This window comes from Mobula hypostoma, chromosome 3, assembly GCF_963921235.1.
Source record: "Mobula hypostoma chromosome 3, sMobHyp1.1, whole genome shotgun sequence".
NCBI lineage: Eukaryota > Metazoa > Chordata > Chondrichthyes > Myliobatiformes > Myliobatidae > Mobula > Mobula hypostoma.
This window is the reverse complement of record NC_086099.1, coordinates 178,217,910-178,242,524: the sequence shown is the minus strand read 5'-3', so window position 1 is coordinate 178,242,524 and position 24,615 is coordinate 178,217,910. Positions and strand designations below refer to the sequence as shown.

The 24,615-nt window shown below is 42.7% G+C and overlaps 1 protein-coding gene across 2 annotated transcripts in view; it reads left to right on the top strand.

Moving 5' to 3' along the window:
- Window positions 1–4,554: 4,554 nt before the first annotated feature.
- LOC134343617 (metalloreductase STEAP2-like) overlaps window positions 4,555–24,615 on the top strand; it is a 46,575-nt gene continuing 26,514 nt past the window's right edge. The window contains exons 1-2 of one of the 2 annotated variants that reach the window (XM_063042384.1): window positions 4,555–4,634; window positions 24,380–24,441. The gene's annotated coding sequence lies outside the window, so the exon portion shown is untranslated. Of the gene's footprint in view, window positions 4,747–24,379; window positions 24,442–24,615 lie in introns of both variants that reach the window. The other variant, XM_063042383.1, reaches the window with a different exon arrangement.

Below are 24,615 nucleotides of genomic sequence, written 5' to 3'. Positions count from 1 at the left end.
GGTATGGCCACATTAGTGGGATTGTATTACAGACCACCCAATAGTCACGAGACTTGGAAGAGCAAATCTGCAGAGAGATAGCAGGCAACTGCAGGAAACATAAAGTTGTGGTGGTAGGGGATTTTAATTTTCCATACATTGATTGGGACTCCCATACTGTTAGGGGTCTAGATGGTTTAGAGTTTGTAAAATGTGTTCAGGAAAGTTTTCTAAATCAATATACAGAGGGACCAACTAGAGGGGATGCAATATTGGATCTCCTGTTAGGAAACAAGTTAGGACAAGTGACGGAAGTCTGTGTAGGGGAGCACTTTGGTTCCAGTGATCATAACACCATTAGTTTCAATTTGATCATGGACAAGGATAGATCTGGTCCTAGGATTGAGGTTCTGAACTGGAAGAAGGCCAAATTTGAAGAAATGAGAAAGGATCTAAAAAGCACGGATTGGGACAGTTTGTTCTCTGGCAAAGATGTGATTGGTAGGTGGGAAGCCTTCAAAGGGGAAATTTTGAGAGTGCAGAGTTTGTATGTTCCTGTCAGGATTAAAGGCAAATTGAATAGGAATAAGGAACCTTGGTTCTCAAGGGATATTGCAACTCTGATAAAGAAGAAGAGGGAGTTGTATGAAATGTATAGGAAACAGAGAGTAAATCAGGAGCTTGAGGAGTATAAGAAGTGCAAGAAAATACTTAAGAAAGTAATCAGGAGGGCTAAAAGAAGACATGAGGTTGCCTTGGCAGTCAAAGTGAAGGACAATCCAAAGAGCTTTTACAGGTATATTAAGAGCAAAAAGATTGTAAGGGATAAAATTGGTCCTCTTGAAAATCAGAGTGGTCGGCTATGTGCGGAACCAAAGGAAATGGGGGAGATCTTAAATAGGTTTTTTGCGTCTGTATTTACTAAGGAAACTGGCATGAAGTCTATGGAATTGAGGGAATCAAGTAGTGAGACCATGGAAACTGTACAGATTGAAAAGGAGGAGGTGCTTTCTGTCTTGAGGAAAACTAAAGTAGATAAATCCCTGGGACCTGACAGAGTGTTCCCTCGGACCTTGGAGGAGACTAGTGTTGAAATTGCGGGGGCCCTGGCAGAAATATTTAAAATGTCGCTGTCGGTGAGGTGCCGGAGGATTGGAGAGTGCTCATGTTGTTCCGTTGTTTAAAAAAGGATCGAAAAGTAGTCCGGGAATTTATAGGCCGGTGAGTTTAATGTCGGTAGTAGGTAAGTTATTGGAGGGAGTACTAAGAGACAGAATCTACAAGCATTTGGATAGACAGGGACTTATTAGGGAGAGTCAACATGGCTTTGTGCGTGATAGGTCATGTTTGACCAATCTATTGGAGTTTTTCGAGGAGGTTACCAGGAAAGCGGATGAAGGGAAGGCAGTGGATATTGTCTACATGGATTTCAGTAAGGCCTCTGACAAGGTCCCACATGGGAGGTTAGTTAGGAAAATTCAGTCGCTAAGTATACATGGAGAGGTGGTAAATTGGATTAGACATTGGCTCAATGGAAGAAGCCAAAGAGTGGTGGTAGAGAATTGCTTCTCTGAGTGGAGGCCTGTGACTAGTGGTGTGCCACAGGGATCAGTGCTGGGTCCATTGTTATTTGTCATCTATATCAATGATCTGGATGATAATGTGGTAAATTGGATCAGCAAGTTTGCTGATGATACAAAGATTGGAGGTGTAGTAGACAGTGAGGAAGGTTTTCAGAGCCTGCAGAGGGACTTGGACCAGCTGGAAAAATGGGCTGAAAAATGGCAGATGGAGTTTAATACAGACAAGTGTGAGGTATTGCACGTTGGAAGGACAAACCAAGGTAGAACATACAGGGTTAATGGTAAGGAACTGAGGAGTGCAAGTAGAACAGAGGGATCTGGGAATACAGATACAAAATTCCCTAAAAGTGGCGTCACAAGTAGATAGGGTCATAAAGAGAGCTTTTGGTACATTGGCCTTTATTAATCAAAGTATTGAGTATAAGAGCTGGAATGTTATGATGAGGTTGTATAAGGCATTGGTGAGGCCGAATCTGGAGTATTGTGTTCAGTTTTGGTCACCAAATTACAGGAAGGATATAAATAAGGTTGAAAGAGTGCAGAGAAGGTTTACAAGGATGTTGCCAGGACTTGAGAAACTCAGTTACAGAGAAAGGTTGAATAGGTTAGGACTTTATTCCCTGGAGTGTAGAAGAATGAGGGGAGATTTGATAGAAGTATATAAAATTATGATGGGTATAGATAGAGTGAATGCAAGCAGGCTTTTTCCACTGAGGCAAGGGGAGAAAAAAACCAGAGGACATGGGTTAAGGGTGAGGGGGGGAAAGTTTAAAGGGAACATTAGGGGGGGCTTCTTCACACAGAGAGTGGTGGGAGTATGGAATGAGCTGCCAAATGAGGTGGTAAATGCGGGTTCTTCATTAACATTTAAGAATAAATTGGACAGATGCATGGATTGGAGGTGTATGGAGGGATATGGTCCGTGTGCAGGTCAGTGGGACTAGGCAGAAAATGGTTCGGCACAGCCAAGAAGGGCCAAAAGGCCTGTTTCCGTGCTGTAGTTTCTATGGTTTCTATGATTATAGATTACAACGTTTTCCCATGCTAATTACAACTGGAGAGGCCAGAAATTTACATTTTTCTATAAATATACTTTACTGAGAAAAAAAACGTACGAAGGAAGATTATATAGAATTCTCCTGCAATGCACACAAAATGCTGGAGGAACTCAGCAGGCCAGGCAGCATCAATGGAAAAACGTATAGTCGACTTTTGGGGCCGAGACCCTTCGGCAGGTCTACCTGGCCTGCTGAGTTCCTCCAGCATTTTGTGTGTGTTGCTTGAATTTCCAGCATTTGCAGATTTTCTCTTTTTTTTGTGGTTAGAATTCTCGTGCAGTCATCTTTGGTACATGTTATGTCGTTCCATTCATAGTAGGTTGCAATGACACCATATTTCAATATTGCTCCAGCAAAGTACCTGTTGAGATTTTGCACAGCCTCCTGTCCCGCAGTGTGGATTGATGCGGAGGCCTTAAACTGTGGCTCTTCCCAACAGAGCCTTTGGAGCGGATAGGCTAATGTACATTTGACATTTTTAGAGAACACTTTAAATGGTCTCATATTGAACACATGCGTCGATACCCGCATCATTAATGTGTTTTCAGGAACAGGGAGCGTACGTTCCCACTTGGTTATCTAGTGTTTGCAGCTAGGATGAGGGAGCTGGATTTTGAGTAGCTGTAAACTCAGTCGTTCTCTCTCTCTGTCTGAGTTTACAAGTAATCTCCTGAAATGAATTGTTACGTGTGGTTTAAATAGGAACTGCATCCCACTGTCAACGGCTCAATTGTTTGGAACCCGTGAATGATATCTACATGTTTGGTGCTTACCATTAAACATGGACTAAGATCGAATATTCTGAATAGCTTTAGGATAACGGAACATTGGAGTCGAAACACACCAATGAAGCTGTCCCGACGCTCGCTCAGATCATGAATAAAATGGGCACGCTCAACGCTGAAACTGCCTTATTCTGGAACTCCTTCAGTGACGGATTGTAATCAAGTTTAGGCAGTGGTTACAAAGCAGATTGAACAGGGGCGGCTGGAAAGCTATTTCTTACAATTTTGAACCGTTTATCAACGGCACATAGCAGTGCGTTACTGTGACAGTAAGGGGTCGCCTATTGATGCTATTTCTGCAGATAATCATATGCGACCTTTTGTACAGTGCAGGCTGCCTTCCATTTTCATGACTGAGTGCCCAGTGCCCAGTGTCACTTGGTAGACATATAATCTTTTATATACACACACGATGTTATGTGTTTATATTTATTGTGTTTTTATTATCGTTTTCTTGATCTTATTTGGTTTATTTTGTTTGCTGCATCGGATCCGGTGTAATAATTATGTCGTTCTCCTTTACACTAGTCTACTGGAAATGGCATGAAACAATCTTGAATCTTGATCAAGAACTGAATTAGGGTTAGGGATAGGGTTGAGATTTTGGATGACATTATCAGCGTGTGGTGCATGAAATCTCAGAGGGGCGACAGTGACACAAGAATGCTACCTCCACCGTGCAGATGGTTACAGGATTATTACAACCTTCTGACCCAAAAAGAGAATTGCTTAAATTAAATTATAGCTGGATTGAATACTATTGCAAACAAACAAAAAGCAACTAATCTCCACACCTTTAAATCACCTCAAAAGCAAAAGCATCACTTGTGGTGACAAATTCATTGTTTAGTTCAAATTTCTGAAGGTGGAAGCATTTAGGAAAAATGACAAGGGAGATATTCATTCCGTAGACTAAGCGGGGGAAGTAGCTGTTGGGCTCAGTTCCCACTTTAGATATATATGTATATATATGTTCTTGCTTCAGATGTGGGCGCTTTATTTTAATCTAAAATCTAAGAGCAGGTTTTAAGTGTCTTTACTGGTGCGTTGTAACTGCACTTGGATTCTAACCTTTATTTAAATAGAGAAAGCACCCCTCACTTGAGAGGTGGAATGGATACTTCCCGAGAATTGGGATGAGAGGGGGAAGGGAAGTAGCCAGTTCTTCCCAAGGTTGTTCGTGGTTGTTTAGGGAAGCTCTTTGACAGTGACTGCCGTGGTTATAGCGGGTAAGTAGAGACGAGAGAGCAGGAGATGGTACCAGCGAAGATACGGAGATATGTTGCAGTTTGCTATTAGGACAATCATGTTCAAGAACAGACAGAAATCAACCGACCACCGGTAAGAATCCCTTGAGCCTAATTCAAACAGCTAACCCGGTTTTCTTACGGTATCCGTAGTGGTTAGAGAAAGGCTGCCGTTTGCTGCTTTTCGATTGAGGATCTGCCCTGAGGCATCCGGGGTGAATGCTAGTTAACACGAGGAATTCTGCAGATGCTGGAAATTCAAGCAACACACATCAAAGTTGCTGGTGAACGCAGCAGGCCAGGCAGCATCTCTAGGAAGAGGTACAGTCGACGTTTCAGGCCGAGACCCTTCGTCAGGGCGATGCTAGTTAATTTGCTCATGTGAGGGCTGACTGGAGTTTCCTTGGAAACATTTTGATGTTAACAAAAGCTGGGCACCGGTTTGCTTTTGTGCCGTAAACTCGGTAATGCCTTACGCAATCAGCCTGATTTCTGCGATGTGGAGTGAAGTAGCAGCTGGGAGCAGAGGGATAGAGTCACTGCCAAGGCCAGTGTTTATTGCCACCCAGACGGGCGTAGTGACCCACTACAATACTCCTGAGGGTGTTGTTTTGGAATGATCCAGGATTTAGTGTTAGCAGCGCTGATGGAGATCGGGGAGAAGAGTGATATACTTTCAAGTTGGGATATACTGTACAGTATGTAACTTGAGGGGAAGTCTGCAGACATTAGTGTTCCTGTGCACCTGCTGGCCTTGTCCAACTTGGTAGCAGAGGTCACATATTCAAAGTAAATTTATTATCATGTTTAGGTGATGTCATTATTTAATAAAGGAAAGAGTGAGAAATGGAGAGCTAGTTAACTTGGCAAAAGTTGTAGGAAAATGCTGAAATAAGTTATAAAGGGAGTGATTAATAGGGCAGTTGGAAAAATATAAAAGGTTTGGACAGAATCAGTGCAGATCCAAACATTTTTGACAAGAATTTTTTTTAGTCAGAGGGTGGTGAATCTGTGGAATTTGTTGCAATGGGCAGCAGTGGAGGCCAAGTCATTTGGTGTATTTAAGGCAGAGATTGATAGGTATCTGAGTAGCCAGGGCATCAAACATTATGGTGAGAAGGCGGGGGAGTGGGACTAAATAGGAGAATGGATCAGCTCATGATAAAATGGCAGAGCAGTCTCGATTGGCCGAATGGCCTACTTCTGCTCCTTTGTCTTATGGACAAATTTGTTTTGAACTGTAACTAGCAGAATAGAAATGGAGAAACTAATAGTTGCTTCCTTTGGATTTTCAGAAGGTATTTGATACAAATTCAACCTAAGAGTTATTAAACATAATTAGAGCAGATGGCTGTGGAGATTAATAGACTAGTGTCAATTGGAAGTTAACAGACAGAAAACAAATAAGGAGTAAAACAGGTTATTTCCAGAGTGAGGAGGTACGATCAATGGAATATCACAGAGTGGTGCTGGTGACCCAACGTTCTACATCAGTGATTTGTATGAAGCACTTGTGTGTAATGTATCCAAGTTTGCTGCTGATACTAAGCATGGGTATGAAGCGTATACAGAGAGATTTGAAGCTAGGTTAACAGGCAAAGATATGGCAGATGAAATATAAACCTAAAGTCATCCATTATGATAGAAAAACAGGTGGCGATTTTATTTTTTTTAAAAAGTGAGTGACTGAAAGATGTTGATTTCAAAGGAAGGAGAATATCCTTGTACACAAGTCACTGCAGGTTTTGCGTTCAAGCTTATTGTTATCTGACTGTACAAATATACAACTGTGGTGCACCCACAATACATATATCACACACAGCACACGAAACTGAATATTACCACAAATAAGTTACTAAAATATAATTCAAAATGCATGTGAAGTGCAAAGCACAGGTAGACAGTAAACAACAAACAGCTTGCTGTGCTAGTGACAAGAGCTTGGTGATGGCAGGGTATTCATTAGTCTCACGTCCTGGGGGAAAAAGCTGTTACTCAGTCTGGTGGTCCTAGAGAGATTATGGGACAGGTGGTAGGGATCCTCAACAATGTGTCAGGCCCTTCGTATACAACGCTCTCGGTAAGAGTCACAAACTGTGGGGGGAGGAATCCCAACGGTGCTCTTGGTGGTTTTTACTATCCTCTGTAGGGACTTGCAGTCTGATGCCTTGCAGTCTCAATGCTGCAGCCTAACAGGACACTTTTGATGGTGCTCCTGTCGAAAGTTGTTAGATTGGGTGGGGAGAATTGCACACCTCAATCTTCTCAGAAAGTGTAGATGCTGCTGTGCTTTCTTGACTAGTGAGGAGGTGTTGTGGGTCTAGGTTAGATCATCTGTTATGTGCACATCAAGGAACTCCGTGCTCTTCATTCTCTCTACGGCAAGGCCTTTGATGAGCAATGGAGAGTGGTCGACCTGTGCCTTCCCGAAGACCACAATCATCTCCTTTGTCCTGTCCATGCTGAGACTCGGGTTGTTCTCATACCATTTGACAAGCCTCTCTATCTCCTCTCTTGTTTGCCAACTCATCACTGCTGATGAAGCCAACCACATTAGTATCACCAGTCAACTTAGTGGTCTAGTTTGATCTTGATCTGGCAGTGCAGTCATGAGTCAGCATCATGAAAGCAGTGAGTTGAGCACACAGTCCTGGGAGGGGCACCACTGCTTAGCGTGATGGAGCTTGAGATGTTACTGCCTACTGGGGGCTTTCTGTTAAGAAGTCCAAGATAGCCAGTTACAGAGAGGGGTGTTGAATCCCAACAAGGACAATTTACTTGCCAGCTTCTGAGGGATTCTGTTAAATGCTGAGCTGAATTCGATAAACAACATCCGGGCGTACAAGGCATCATTTTCTAGGTGGGACAGGGCAGAGTCCATTGAGTATCAGCACATCTCCATAAAGCTTGTATCTTACTGGATTATATTTGCTGTAATATATTGTCACTGATGTATATGACTTGAGAATTTCAAAATAAGTCTAATAAAAATCTACAATTGTCAAGAGCCTGAAATCAACTTCCAAAGGAAAAAAAAAATCCAACACCAATCAGTAAAATGGTTGTTATATCCAGCACTGCTCATTAATAATGGATTTCATAAAAAAGGGATGTTTTATCGAAATTCAAATTGACAATATTCAAACTAAATGGTAGAACATTCTTGCATTTAAGATATTTGTCCTCCTGTTCTCTTTTCCTATGCTCCAAGGTACTATGTTATAATTGTAAGATGTAGCCAGTGACTTGCAGTCCTTAGAGCACTGTAGAGTACGTACTTGTAGATGCCACTGACTGAGTGTATGTGATGTGGGATGGAGTTTGGCTACCTTACCAGGACCTAAAAAGACTTTGTGGATTTGGGTTGGCTGTTCATTCTGATCAATTTTGTGTCAGGCTGTGCCTTCTTGACTTGGTCATTATCCAGGTCAAGATGTTTTGCCTGGTATTGCCATAGTACTGTAAATTATGTCTTTCCATTTACCAAACAACGCCTAATACAGGTCGACCTTCACTAATCCGGCACCATTGGGACCTGAGGAGTACCGGATTAGTGAAAATGCCAAATTACAGAAGGATCACATTAAGCATAATCAGTTCCGGATTATGGAAGGAACCGGATTACAGTTAGTGGGATTAGTGAAGGTTGACCTGTACTACTGAGCTAATACACAGCTAAGTACGCTTATTTCTGTTTCCCAACCATCATTTCAATGTATGTTTTGACATGCACGTGATCAATTTATCTGAATCGTAAGACAGTAAGACATAGCAGAATTGGGCCGTTAGAGTTGGCTCTGCAATGCCATCATGGCTGATTTATTTTCCCTCTCAACCCCATTCTATGCCTTCTCACTATAAACTGTGTCACCCTTGCAAATCAAGAACCTATTGACCTCCACTGTAAATACAGTATACTCACCTGTGGCAGTGAATTCCACATATCCACCACTCTCTGTTCTAAAGGGACATCATTCTATTCTAAGTCTGTGCCTTCTGGTTCTAGAATCTCCCACTATTGGAAACATCCTCTATCTAGACCTTTCAATATTCAGTAGGGTTCAAAGAGATCCCCCACCCTGATTCGTATGGTGCCAAGCTGCTATGTTCTCAAGGTTATGACTTAGACTTGATAGTTTTTTTTACATTCATAGAGATGGTTTTATGATGTTGTGGGTGTTAAGATCAGGTTAGAGTCTAAGGACAGGGATGGGGGAATTAAGAGGTTAGGGGGAGGAAATGAAGAGTCAGGGGAAGGAGCCAGGGTCCAGGTCAGTGCACTCCATGGTTGAAGCCCAGTGATTCATTAGGCAGATGTATAGTCTGTGGGCTCCATAGAAGACGGCAAGTGAACCCCCTCTCCCCAGGTCGGCAAGTCCCTCCAGGATGGTGAGTCCACTCTAGTCCTTTGAATAATTGGTGGGTTTCAATAATATGCCCTCCTAATTTTTCTAAACTCCAGTGAGTACAGGCCCAGAGCCATCAAATACTCTACATATGTTAATATTTTAATTCCTGAATCATTCTTGTAAACCTTCTCTGGACCCTTTCAAACACCAGTGCATCCGTTCTTAGATATGGGGCCCAAAACTGCGAAAAAAAAATGCCAAATAGGGTCTGGCAAATGTCTTATAAAGCCTCAGCATTACATCCTTGCTTTCAAAATCAATGCTAACATTGCATTTGACTTCTTTATCACTGACTCGACCTGCAAGTTAACCTTTAGGAAATCCTACACTGGGACTCCCAAATTCCTTTGCACCTCTGATTTCTGAATTTTCTCCCCATTTAGAAAATAGTCTACGCCTTTATTCCTTATACCGAAGTGCATGGCCATACACTTCTTTGCACTACAGTTGTCCTGTCCAAGACCGGAAGAAGCTGCGGAAGGTCGTGAACACAGCTCAGCACATCACACAAACCAATCTTCCATCCTTGGACTCACTTTACACCGCACGCTGCCGGAGCAGTGCTGCCAGGATAATCAAGGACACGACACACCCAGCCAACACAGTTTTCATCCCTCTTCCCTCCAGGAGAAGGCTCAGGAGCTTGAAGACTCATACGGCCAGATTTGGGAACAGCTTCTTTCCAACTGTGATAAGACTGCTGAACGGATCCTGACCCAGATCTGGGCCATACCTTCCAAATATCCGGACCTGCCTCTCGGTTTTTTTGCAGTACCCTACTTTCCCTTTTCTATTTTCTATTTATGATTTATAATTTATATTTTTAATATTTACTATCGATTTGTACTCCAGGGAGCACGAAGAGCAAATCAAATATCGCTGTGATGATTGTACGCGCTAGTATCAATTGTTTGGTGACAATAAAGTATAAAGTATATTCCGTTTGCCACCTCTTTGCCCATTCACCTAATCTATCCAACTCCTTCTGCAGACTCACTGCTTCCTCAACACTACCTGGCCTTCTTCGTTGTATCATCTGCAAACTTGGCTACAAAGCCATCAATTCCATCATCCAAATCATTGACGTAAAACGTAAAAAGAAGCAACTGACTCCTGTGGAACACCACTAGTCACTGGCAGCCAACCAGAAAAGGCTCCCTCTATTCCCACACTATTCTTTCTGCCAGTCAGCCAATCTTCTATCCGTGTTAATATCTCTCCTGTAATACCATGGGCTCTTAACTTGTTTAGCAGCCTCAAGTATGTCACGTTGTCAAAGGCATTCTGAAAATCCAAATAAGCAATATCTACAGACTCTTCTTTGCCTATCCTGCCTGTTACTTCCTCAAAGAATTCCAATAGATTTGTCAGGCTAGATTTCCCGTTTAGAAAACCATGCTGATTTTGGCCTCTTTTATCATGTGCCTTCCAGTCCCCCAAAACCTAATCTTTAATAATAGACTCCAACATCTTCCCAATCGCTGAAGTCAGAAGCTTCCTAATCCTCTTGGTTCTCATGAGGTTTTGCTATATTGTATGCCCTCTGCTTTGCTTTTGTACTGTCTTTGACCTCCCTTGTCAACGATGGTTACATCATCTTTCCTTTAGAATTCTGCACCCTCTTCGGGATGAAACCACTTGGCATGATAATCAGATCTTTAGTTCTTTCAATATCAGAGAAAGCAAGGTTGATAATGGGAGGAAACAAATTACGATGTTCCTGTTTTGATTTATAATTGAAATAGAAAACTGCGTATGCATTTGGTTTTCAATGCATCTGAAATGAGCGTCAGCTTGTGAATAAGAGCATAAGCCATGGATTTGGAGTAAGATATACAAGCTGTTGTTCTTGCTGTGCAATTTAATCAGATCATGACTGACCTTTTACCTCTGCACTACCTTTCTGTACTACCCTCGTATCCCATAGTTCCCATAGTAGCCAAAATTCTGCAGTCTTTGTCTTGAATATATTTGGACTAAACTTGAATCATCAAAGGATGCTCAACAGTTATGGCAGGGCTTGAATACTATCACTTCCTATAAAGTTAAATCAAGCGACACAGGTGCAACAGGGCTTCGCTTCCAGGTGAGCTCAGTACCTTCTGTGCTCACTTTGATCGTCAAAACATAGAGGAACCATCACAAACTTCCATAGCCCCCGATGACCCTGTCATTTCTGTCTCTGAAGCTGCCATGCGAGCAGCCTTCAGGAAGGTGAACCCACAAAAGCATCCATCTCAGAAGGGGTACCTGACCAAAAACTAAAGACCTGTGCTGATTAACTGGCACGATTGATCAATTCAATGGTTCGAATGTATATCAGAGAACATATACAGCTTACAACCTGAAATTCTTGTTCTTCGCATACATCCAGGATACAGAAAACAAACCCAGAGTCTTAATGACAGAAAATGTTGGAACCCCAAAGCCTCACCCTCCCATGCAGAAGCAGCAGCAAAGCGTCAACCACATCCCCCCATCCCCATCCACCATACAAGCAATAGCAAAGCCCCCAGAAACCGGGATCTACAGTCTATAGAGATATGTAGATAGATATGGCTCGAGTGCAGGAGACTTCTTTCTGCTCATGTAGAACCGTATTTTGAGCTACAGCTGTAGAGCACAGACTCAGACAGGACCCCAGCCTCCTTGCAAAGGAAAAAAAGACATGAGAAAAGAGGACTTAGCTGATTCACAAACAAATTGGAAGAACTTGCCAGGGTCTGCAAAAATCTCAGCACCATCTTTAACCTCTTGTTTGGCAGTCTGAGGTACTCACCTGCTTCAAGCAGGCTTCAGTTATACCAGTGCCCAAAAAAAAGTGTGAGGACCTGCTTCAATGACTATTGTCCAGTAGCACTTAGACCCACTGAGATGAAGCGTTTTGAGAGATTGGTGATGAAACACATCAACTCCTGCCTGAGAAACTACTTGGATCCACACAAATTTGCCTACAGGAGCAACAGGTCCACAGCAGATGTCCTTTCATTGGCTTTTCACTCAACCCTGGAACATCTGGACACCAAAGACGCATACATCAGGATGCTCCATATTGGCTACAGTTCAGCATTCAATACCATCATCCCCTCAAAGCTAATCAATAAGCTCCAAGACCTTCGCCTCAATGCCTTCTTACGCAATTGGATCCTCGATTTACTCACTTGCAGATCCCAGTCAGTTTATAACATTTTCTCCACAATCTCCATCAGCACACGAGACTGTGTGCGGAGCTCCTTGCTCTACTTGCCTTTACACTTACTACTGTGTGGCTAAGCACAGCTCCAATGACATATTCAAGTTTGCTGATGACACCACAGTGGTAAGCTGAGTCAAAGGTGGTGATGAATCAGCATGTAGGATCTGGCAGAGTGGTGACATTACAACAATCTCGTACTCAATATCTGCAGGACTAAGAAGCTGATTATTGATTCCAGGAGAAGGAAACCAGAGATCCATGAGCCAGTGTTCATTGGGGAATCGGAGGTGGAGAGGGTTAGCAATTTTAAATTCCTGGGTGTTATTATTCCCAGCATGTAAATGTAATTACAAAAAAAGCATGGCACCATTTCTACCTACTTCGGAGTTTGCGAAGATTCGGCATGACATCTACAACTTTGACAAACCTCTATAGTTGTTTTTGGAGAGTATATTGACTGGCAGCACCACAGCCTGGTATGCAAACACCAATGTCCTTGAACTGAAAATCCTACAAAAAGAAAGAAGGTATGGAAGCCTCAGGACTTGCACCACCATGTTCAGGAATGGTTATTACCATCAGGCTCTTGAACCAAAGGGGATAAATTCACTCAACTTCACTTACCCTATCATTGAAATGTTCCCAGAACCTATGGACTCACCTTCAAGGACTCTTCATTTCATGTTCTCTATTTAGTACTTACTTAATTATTATTATTTCTTTCTTTTGTATTTGCATAGTTCATTGTTTTTTTTTGCACACTGGTTGAATGCCATAGATAGTATGTCTTTCATTGATTGTGTTATGGTTATTATTATTGGTTTGAATATGGTGACATATACAGTGGCATGCAAAAGTTTGGGCACCCCTGATCAAAATTTCTGTTACTGTGAATAGCTGAGCGAGCAAAAGATGACCGATTTCCAAACGGCATAAAGTTAAAGATGACACATTTCTTTAATATTTTAAGCAAGAAAGCTTTTTTATTTCCATCTTTTACAATTTCAAAATAACAAAAAGGGAAGTGGGGGGTGAAGCAAAAGTTTGGGCACCCTGCATGGCAGTACTTAGTAACACCCCCTTTGGTGGGTATCACAGTTTGTAAATGCTTTCTGTAGCCAGTTAAGAGTCTTTCAATTCTTGTTTGGGGGATTTTCACCCATTCTTCCTTGTAAAAGGCTTCTAGTTCTGTGAGATCCTTGGGCCGTCTTGCATGCACTGCTCTTTTGAGGTCTATCCACAGATACTCGATGATGTTTAGGTCAGGGGACTGTGAGGGCCACGGCAAAACCTTCAGCTTGCGCCTCTTGAGGTAGTCCATTGTGGATCTTGAGGTGTGTTTAGGATTATTATCCTGTTGTAGAAGCCATCGGCTTTTCATCTTCGGCTTTTTTTTTACAGACGGTGTGATGTTTGCTTCCAGAATTTGCTGGTATTTAATTGAATTCATTCCTCCCTCTACCAGTAAATGTTCCCCGTACCACTAGTTGCAAGACAAGCCCAAAGCATGATCGATCCATCCCTGTGCTTAACAGTTGGAGAGGGGTTCTTTTCATGAAGTTCTGCATCCCTTTTACTCCAAACATACCTTTGCTCATTGCAGCCAAAAAGTTCTATTTTAACTTCATCAGTCCACAGGACTTGTTTCCAAAATGCATCAGGCTTGTTTAGATGTTCCTTTGAACCTTTTGAATAGAACTTTGAATAGAACTCAAGAGGCACAAGCTGAAGGTTTTGTCATGGCCCTCACAGTCCCCTGACCTAAACATCATCGAGTATCTGTGGATAGAGCTCAAAAGAGCAGTGCATGCAAGACAGCCCAAGAATCTCACAGAACTAGAAGCCTTTTGCAAGGAAAAATGGTCGAAAATCCCCCAAACAAGAATTGAAAGGCTTTTAGCTGGCTACAGAAAGCATTTACAAGCTGTGAGACTTGCCAAACGGGGTGTTACAAAGTACTGCCATGCAGGGTGCCCAAACTTTTGCTTCGGCCCCTTTTCCTTTTTTATTTTGAAACTGTAAAAGATGGAAATAAAGTTTTCTTGCTTAAAATATTGAAGAAATGTGGCATCTTTAACTTTATGCCGTTTGGAAATCAGGTCATCTTTTGCTCGCTCAGCTATTCACAGTAACAGAAATTTTGACCGGGGGTGCCCAAACTTTTGCATGCCACTGTATGTACTTTGATAATAACTTCACTTTGGTGACTAATCAGAGTTTCAAAGATTTAGTAGCATTATGTTGAAGAAAGGTCTCTGTCCTGACTGTGTAAAACGGTATTGTACCTAAGTAATGCTTATCAGAATCAGGTTTTATATCACCAGCATATGTTGTGGAATTTGTTCACTGTGTGGCAGCAGCGCAATGCAGTACATGGTAATATAGCAAAAAAAAAGAATTACAGTAAATAATTAAATAACTTCCTGGTTCCAGACATCCCAGCCAAGGGAAACATCACTATATCTGCTCTCACAGCACGCTGGAGGAACTCAGCAGGTCAGGCAGCATCCGTGGAAACAATGAGTCGACGTTTCCAAGGATGCTGCCCGACCGGCTAAGTTCCTCCAGCGTGTTGTGAGTGTTACTTTGACCCCAGTATCTTTCAGATTATTTTGTGTTTACTATATCTGCTTTGACTAGCTTTGTTTTCTCTTTAAAAAAGGATGAAATTATATTTATTTATTTAGAGATACTGTGTAGAACAGGCCCAACAAGCTACACCACTATTTAACCCTCGCCTCTTCACAGGTCAATTTACAATGACCAATTAACCTACTAACCAGTTTGTCTTTGGACTGTGGGAGGGAAGCAATGCACCCAGGGGAAACAAACAGTCATGGCGAGATCAGACAAACTTCTTACAGATGGCAACAGAATTGAACTCCAAACACTGGAAAGCTCCAAACTGTAATAGCGCAATGCTGACCACTACACTACTGTGCAGTTTGATGATATCACCCCTTATTCTACTAAGGCCAGATGTAGGGTTAATCTCTGATTGGTCACCCCCCAGTAAACTAGAATCATAGTGGCAAACTTTTTACTGCATTCAGAATCAGAATCAGGTTCATTATCACCGGCATGTGACGTGAATTTTGTTAACTTCGTCCACTCTGTCCATTTCATGTTCATTTTAATTGGAAACCAGTTCTCCATACAGATTTCTGAGGACTCTTATATATTTATGGTGAGGTATTTCTATGATTGTACTCTAATCTCCTTGTAATAAAAGCAAACATGCCATTTACTTTAAATAACAAAAAATCTAGGCAACAAGTCAGACTGCATCTGTAGAAAAAGAAGCAATTAACATTTCAATTGCAGACCCTTTTGAATTCCCTATTCATTATAATAATTTGTGTATAAAGACATCCATTCAGTTCCCACTAAACTATCGCTAATCTTTCACCTTTTTTAAACAAAACATGCTTCTCTTTTTCTCTTTATTTCTACTAAAGTGGCTAACCTCACATTTTTCTACACGATCAATCAATCAATCCTTGTTTAATGTAGGATAACAATGTTGAAAGCCTCTAATAGGCCATTATGGATCTGTAGTTGAAGGAATTTACCTTGGTTTTGCCAGCATCATTAACATTATTTTGTATCTTGTGCTTGTCTGTTAGTTATGTTATGTACCCAAAAAGTCACATTCATTTTGGACTTTTAGGTGTGCAACAAAGGTTCCCTGGACTAATTTTTTTTGGACATGATGGCATTGACCTTTGAGGAAACTATGCTTCTGTTGACCTGGAGTTCAGAAAATTTTTGATAGGTTGGTAAAAGATGATTGTGTCGTCTTGCAGATGAGTTTTGCTAGGAGTTATTGGTAGAATCTGATTAGATGTGAAATCTCCCTCTGCAATTAATCCTTGACTTTTTGACTAAGAAACAGCAATCAGTAAGGATAGGCAGCAACACCTACAACATAATTATTCTGTACTCTAGTGTCCCACAAAGTTGCATCCTCAGCCACCCTCTCTTCTCCATGCACACCCATGACTGCATGGCCAAAATTGTGCTCTAACTCCATCCACAAGTTTGCAGGTAGCCTCTGACAACCAAGTCCAGTTCTTGGTCTTCAGGTGTGGTTTAACTACTAAGCCTGGAGGGACAGTCTCTGCTGTCAGGAGAAAGGGCAAAAGTGGGTTACTGCCACCTTAAAACTAGCCACTTCAGGCAAATGGGTCTTGTCAGCTGTGGTTGGCAGCTCATCTAGGAGAAGGAAAACTCCTAACTTCAGACCTCTGCTGCCTTGTGGCTATACCCATTCATGGGAAAGGCTTTGAGAATAAACCCCAAGGGAAAATCTGGAGCTGGAGTCTCTAAGGCAGTCGTACATTGAGTTCAATGCTGACTGGCAACTCCTGCAATGCCACTGGTGCCAAAGTATCAGTTTCTGCCGTTCCTTTGGATTCATCAGCTGCATGGAGAGGGGAGCCTAGTGCATGGGCAACAGCTTGTTCTCCATATCATACTGCCCTGACTTGTGTACTAGCTCGCATATCACATAGACAGACAGCTAGGACACAATATCGATGGTCAACCCTGACCAACTTAAGTAGACTGTATCACAAATAACGTGGAATCGGACTACATAAAGGAAGTTGAGAGTTTAATAACATGGTGTCATGGCAACAACTGAGATTGTGAACTTCAAGCTCCCAGGAGTGAGTATCACCAATAACCAATCCTCATAGAGGGATCAGAAGTAGAGAGAGTGAGCAATTTCAAGTTCTCATGTGTCAAGATCTCTAAGGATCTAATCTGGTCCCAACATATCGATGCAGCTATAAAGAAGGCAAGACAGCGGTTACATTTCATTAGGAGTTTGAGGAGATTTGGTTTGTCACCCAATAGACTTGAAAGCTTCTACAGATATACCATGGAGAACATTTTGACTGGCTGCATCACTATCTGGTATGTGGGGGAGAGGGGGTTACTGCCCAGGATCGAAAGAAACTACAGAAAGTTGTAAAATTAGTCATCTCCATCTTGGGTGCTAGCCACCAGAGTATCCAAGGCATCTTCAAGGAGTGGTGTCTCAGAAAGGTGGTGTCCATCATTAAGGATCGCCATCACCCAGGTTATGCCCTCTTTTCATTGTCACCATCAGGTAGGAGGTACAGAAGCCTGAAGGCACACACACAGCGACTCAGCTTCCCTTCTGCCGTCCGATTCCCACGTGGACATTGAACCCATGAACACTCTCACTTTTGTTATTTCTGTTTTTGCACTATTTTTAATTTAATGATTATATATACATAGTAATTGATTTACTTTTTTCCCCTATATTATCACATATAGCACTGAACTGCTGTCACAGAGTGAACAAATTTCATGACGTATGCTGGTGATATTAAGCCTGATTCTAATTCTAAACTGCTGTGATCCAACCATGTTGATGCCATAACCAAGAAAGCTCTCCAAAGCCTCTTCCTCAGGAGGCTAAAGAAATTTGGCATGTTTGCCTTGAGCCTTACTACTTTTTCTCAATGTACCATAGAAAGCATCCTATCAGGATGAATCTCGGCTTGGTATGACAACTGTCTACCCGTGGCCACAAGGAACCACCAAAAGTTGTGTACACAGCTCAGGACAGCTCAGGACATCCCAGTAGCCAGCCTCCCGTTCATGAACTCTGTCTATACTTTTCAGTGTCTCCACTCACCCCGGACGTTCTCTTCTCCATTCTCCTATTGAGAAGAAGATGTAACAGCACCCGAGTGCCCTCATTACCATCTTGGGTGACTTCGACCAAGTTATCATGGCTAGAACACTGCCCAACTTCACGCAGTATGTGAGCTGTACAACCAGAGGGGAGAGAAGACTCTGGATTTGTTGTACACTAACGTTAAGGATGCATACAGCTCCTCTCCCCTCCCCCCACTGGGAAGGTCAGATCATAACCTGGTGCATCTAAAACCCTGCTATGTGCCTGTGGTGAAGAGTAAACCTGCAACCTCGAGGACAGTGAGAAAATGGTCGGAGGAGGCTTTTGAGGTGCTCCAGGGTTGTTTTGAGGTGACAGACTGGCAGGCACTCTGTGAGCCATATGGAGAGGATATTGATGGGCTCACAGAGTGCATCACTGATTACATCAACTTCTGTGTGGACTGCAATTTTCCAAGAACTGTCCTTTGTTATTCAAATAACAACCCATGGGTGACAAAGGACATTATGGACATCCTGAACGCTAAAAAGAGGGCGTTTAGAGATGGATATAGGGAGGAGCTGAGGGCAATACAGAGTGATCTGAAAGCCTGAATCAGGGAGGCTAAAGACAGGTACAGGAGGAAGCTTGAGTGGAAACTCCAGCAGAACAACTTGAGAGAAGTCTGGAGGGGGATGAGGACCATCACTGAGTTCCGGCAAACTAGCAACAGAGGAGCTGAAGGCAGCGTGGACAGGGCCAACGAACTTAACCTGGTCTTTAACAAATTTGACATTGTGGCCCCTGCCCATCTCCCACATGAGCCATCTGTTGTCGGCCCCCAACCAACACATATTCCACTCTCCCCTCCTACCCCTCCTCACAGTCCCTCACCCTACTCTCATGACTATACCCCTTCCCCACACGAAACCACCACGGTGGGCTTCACAGCTGAAAAACAGGTGAGAAGACAGATGAAACGTCTCAACCCAAGCAAGACTGCGGGACCGGATGGTGTCAGTACCTGGGGGTGCTCAAAGCTTGTGCCCCTCAGCCATGTGGAGTACTTCGCCATGTATTCAACCTGAGCCTGAGGCTCCAGAGGGTTCCTGTACTGTGGAAGACATCCTGCCTCTTCCCTGTGCCGAAGACGCCGCGCCCCAGCGACCTCAATGACTATAGACCTGTGGCATTGACCTCCCACATCATGAAGACCCTGGAGAGACTTGTTCTGGAGCTGCTCCAGCCTATGGTCAGGCCACACTTAGATCCTCTCCAGTTCGCCTACCAGCCCCGACTAGGAGTTGAGGATGCCATCGTCCAACTGCTGAACCGTGTCTACGCCCACCTGGACAAGCCAGCGAGCACTGTGAGGGTCATGTTTTTTGACTTCTCCAGTGAGTTCAACACCATCCGCCCTCCTCTGCTGGGGGAAAAGCTGACAGCGGTGCAGGTGGATGCTTCCCTGGTATCATGGATTCTTGATTACCTGACTGGCAGACCGCAGTATGTGTGCTTGCAACACTGTGTGTCCGACAGGGTGATCAGCAACACTGGGGCTCCACAGGGGACTGTCTTGTCTCCATTCCCCTTCACCATTTACGCCTCGGACTTCAACACTTCAACTACTGCACAGAGTCTTGTCATCTTCAGACGTTTTCTGATGACTCTGCCATAGTTGGATGCATCAGCAAGGGAGATGAGGCTGAGTACAGGGCTACGGTAGGAAACTTTGTCACATGGTGTGAGCAGAATTATCTGCAGCTTAATGTGAAAAAGACTAAGGAGCTGGTGGTAGACCTGAGGAGAGCTAAGGTACTAGTGACCCCTGTTTCCATCCAGGGGGTCAGTGTGGACATGGTGGAGGATTACAAATACCTGGGGATACAAATTGACAATAAACTGGACTGGTCAAAGAACACTGAGGCTGTCTACAAGAAGGGTCAGAGCCATCTCTATTTCCTGAGGAGACTGAGGTCCTTTAACATCTGCCGGACAATGCTGAAGATGTTCTATGAGTCTGTGGTGGCCAGTGCTATCATTTTTGCTGTTGTGTGCTGGGGCAGCAGGCTGAGGGTAGCAGACACCAACAGAATCAACAAACTCATTCGTAAGGCCAGTGATGTTGTGGGGATGGAACCGGACTCTCTCACGGTGGTGTCTGAAAAGAGGATGCTGTCCAAGTTGCATGCCATCTTGGACAATGTCTCCCATCCCCTACATAATGTACTGGGTGGGCACAGGAGTACATTCAGCCAGAGACTCATTCCACCGAGATGCAGCACAGAGTGTCATAGGAAGTCATTCCTGCCTGTGGCCATCAAACTTTACAACTCCTCCCTTGGAGGGTCAGAAACCCTGAGCCGATAGGCTGGTCCTGGACTTATTTCATAATTTACTGGCATAATTTACATATTACTATTTAACTATTTATGGTTCTATTACTATTTATTATTTATGGTGCAACTGTAATGAAAACCGATTTCCCCCGGGATCAATAAAGTATGACTATGACTATGACTAACAGCTTGAAAGCATGGAATACCTGGCTTGGAGATGGTTTCTACCCTGCTTATAAGACTATTGAATGGTTCCCCAGTAAGGTAGATGGACTTTTGACTTTACAATCTACCTCGTTATGATCTTTCACCTTTTTTTCTACGTGCACTGCACTTTCTCTGTGGCTGTTGCATTTGATTCTGCATTCTGTTATTACCTTGTGCTATCTCACTGCACTGTGTAATGATTTAATCTGTGCGAACAGCGTTCCAGACTAGTTTTTCACTGTACCATGGTACATGTGACAGTAATAAACCAAAACCATACTTGCAATTTCAAATCTTGCTCCAGTGATAAAATGCAATTCAATAATAACCCAATATCCAAGAATTCTTGTGAGTAAAGTAAATCCAGAGGCATAAGATAGAAACTTGTAAAGTAGGAGTAAACCATTTAGCCCAACAAGCCTTCTCAGTTTCTCATCAAAATCATAAATATAAATCTAAATATACACACTCCCAGGAGCAAAAGACCTCAAGGCTGATTTTTACAACATTAATAGGTCATTTAGCAGAAGTAGACTGGAAATTAGTGCCAGGGTGGTGGGTGACACTTACAAATCTGGTCTTGTCTGACTGTTGAAATTTAATGAAATTTGTCTAAACCACTTCTAAGGCAAAGCATTTTGAGTGCTAGAATTTTCCCCTACTCTCGTCAAACATTCGATCGTGGATTCATCAGGAAAATAATTTCCAATCTTTGTTATCAAAGCTCCTGTAGAAATCCAAAGGTAATAATTAAAGCAAGCATACAACACACTCGTTTCCTGCATCTGCAGACTTTCTCTTGTTTATAGCAAGCATACAATGTGAATGAGATTAATGAAATTACAGTTAGATTATTTATAAAAAGTGAAATAAACTGAAAATGCAATGGATATAAGATAACAAAGGTGGGAGCGAAGAAAAAATCATCATGATCAGAATTTTGGCAATGGAGTTGAAAGGTGAGCCATTAAGTACCAGCAGAGGCACAGTTTTATTAATTAACTAGGTAGATTTTTAAAGATTACTGATTTGAAATCATGTAATTGAGAAGTTTACTTTGAAAGCATTGGAGTTATACAGTGCAAGGACTTGGTGGTCATTACAATGTGCAGAGTTCTTGAAATTTTTAATGCTGAAATTGTAAATTGGATGAAAGTTTTTTTTTAAGATTGAAGTCTTGTATTATATGCAACACACAAAAATGCTTGAGGAGCACAGCAAGTCAGGCAGCATCTATAGGAAAGAGTAAGAGAGTTAAACAGTTGACATTTCGGCCCAAGATCCTTCTTCAGGACTAAGGGGGAAGGGGGGGGAGAGATGTCTGAATTAATTGGTGAGGGAGGGGAAGGAGGCTAGCTGGAAGGTTAGATGAAGTCAGGTGGGTGGGAACGGTCAAGGGCTGGAGAAGAAAGAATCTGATAAGTGAAGAGGGAGGACAACAGGAGAAAGGGAAGGAGGAGGGGACCTATGAGGAAGTAATAGGCAGGTGACAATAAGTAAAAGGTCAGGTGGGGAATAAAGGAGAGAGGGTGGGATTTGTATACCAGAAGGAGAAATCGATATTCATTTCATCAAGTTGGAGGGTACCCAAATGAAATATAAGGTGTTGCTCCTCCACTCTGAGGATGGACTCATCTTGGCCCAGGAGGAGGCCATGGATCGACGCGTTGGAATGGGAATTGGAATTAAAATGTTTGGCCAACGGGAAGTCCTGCTTGTGGCGAATGGAGTTTCGGTGCTTGATGAAGTGGACCCCCAATTTACAATGGGTCTCACCAATGTAGAGGAGGCCGCATCAGGAGCACTGGCCCAATAGACAACACAAGCAGATTCGCAGATGAAGAGTTGCTTCACCTGGAATAGAGCCCTGAATATAGGTGAGGGAGGAGGTATATGGACAGGTATAGCACTTCAGCCACTTGCAGGGGTAAATGCCTGGAGGGAGATTAGTGGGGAGGGACGAACGGACAAGGAAATTGTGGAGAGAGCGATCCCTGTGGAAAGTGGAGGGTGGGGTAGGTAAAGATATGTTTAGTGTTGGAGTTCCTTTGGTGATGGCAGATGTTGGGGAGGATAATGTGTTGGATGCGGAGGCTGATGGGGTGGTAGATAAGGACAAGAGGGACTCTATCACTATTGTGACCATGAAGATAGGGTGAGCACAGATGTACTGGAAATGGAGGAGATGCAGGTGAGGGCAGCATCAATCATTGAGGGAAGGGAAATCCTGTTCTTTAAAGAAGGAGGACTTTTGGAATGAGAAGCTACATCCTGAGAACATGCAGAAGAGACTAAGAAACTGAGAAAAGGGAATAGCAATTTTACAGAAGATAGGGTGTGAAGCAGTATAGTTGAGATAACTATGGTAATCAGTAGGTTTATAAAATATGTCGTTTGATAGTTTGTCTCCAGAGATGGAGACAGAGAGATCAAAAAAGGGGAGGGAGGTATCAGAGATGAACCAAATGAATTTAAGTGTAGGATGGAAGTTAAAGGCAAAATTGATTAAATTGACGAGCTCAACATGGGTGCATGAAGCAGCACCAATACAGTAGTCAATGCAGTTAAGGAAAAGTTGGGGAGCATATCCGGGGAAGACTTCAAATATAGACTGCTTTAGATAGCCGATGAAGAGGCAGGCATAGCTTGGGCCCATGCGAGTGCCCATGGCTACCCCTCAAGTCTGGAGAAAGTGGGAGGAGCCAAAGGTGAGGACCAGTTCTGCCAGATGGAGGAGGATGGTGGTGGCAGGGGATTGGTTGGTTTTTCTTTCAAGAAAGAAGTGGAAGGCTTTGAGGCCTTCCTGATTTGGGGGGGGGGGGGGCGGGGATATAAGTGTATAGGGACTGAACATCCACTGGGAAGATGAGGCGGTTTGGTAGGGCCAAAGAATTGAAAGTTACTGAGGATCGAAGGCTTGAGAAGTGGGAAGGGACTGTATTAGATGATTGCTACATTAGCAACAGGTTTTCTGGATATCAGCAACAAAAACTTTATGACCTACTGGAAGCTATATTGTTTTGGACCCAGAAGAATCTGTGGGCTGAGAAAAACCATGTAACCAACTGAAGAGAAGAGGAAACACCAATCACATTTGACAAAAGGTGATAAGGGAGACTATAAGAACTAGGCAGCATGTGCACACAAGAATAGGTGCTACCATTCTCGGACAAAGTGGTAGCCAGTGTGAAGCCATAAACTCCACATCTCTAAACTGAGCAACTGAACTGCATTTAGGTACCTGCCCTGATAGGTAGCCTACCTTCACCAGTCCCTGGGGTAATTCTTGGATATGGAGCTTCAGCAGAGGGCAAGGGTCAGCATGGCACAACTAGCACCCATGTTTTCTTTAAAGTAGAGTGGGGTGTATACCTTGTGAGACTTGAGACAGAAGGGTCAATAGCACTAAAATGCTTCAAGATGGGACAGTCCCATGTTTGCCAATCCAAGCAAAATTTGGAAATCCATTAGTGAAGTGCGAGGTTTAATAATGTTTTACTACATAATGTCTACATTCTAGAGTTTTATTGATTTGATGGATAGTATAATCCTGTGCCGAGAGTCGTGAGGGCACTGGAGAAGGTGAAAAGGAGAGAGCAAAGTATAATGGTACAGAATGGTTCATCAAGGGTTCAAAGTTCATTTTATTATCAACGAATGTATGCAGAATACAACTCTGAGATTTGTCTTCTCCAGATAGCCATAAAATACAGAAAACCATAGAAGTAGTTGAAAGAAATACATCATGCCTCATTCTGTGGAACTGTGACATGTTGCTGGGCAAAACACAATCCATACAGATGAGTTCCTGGTGTTCTTTCTCAACAAAAAAATAATCATTCAGAACAAGAAAATAATTTTTCAAGGTCACACATTTCATCATCCAAATATTAACAATGCCTTCATTATTTTCTCTCTGCCAGATCACAGTTCCATTAGACATTCTTATCAATTATCTGAGGAGATCGGGGAAAAATATAACAAGGTCAGTTCCTGCATCAGTCCTTCTCAAAGCAATGTTCTGCTCATAATTACATATTTTTGTCATTTTTCTATGTTGGTAGCATTCAGTATTTTGGATTAAGTATTTTTATTGTGTTTGCAATTTTCATAACATGTTGTAAAAATAAGATACAGTTCCAGTTGAATTGTGATCTCT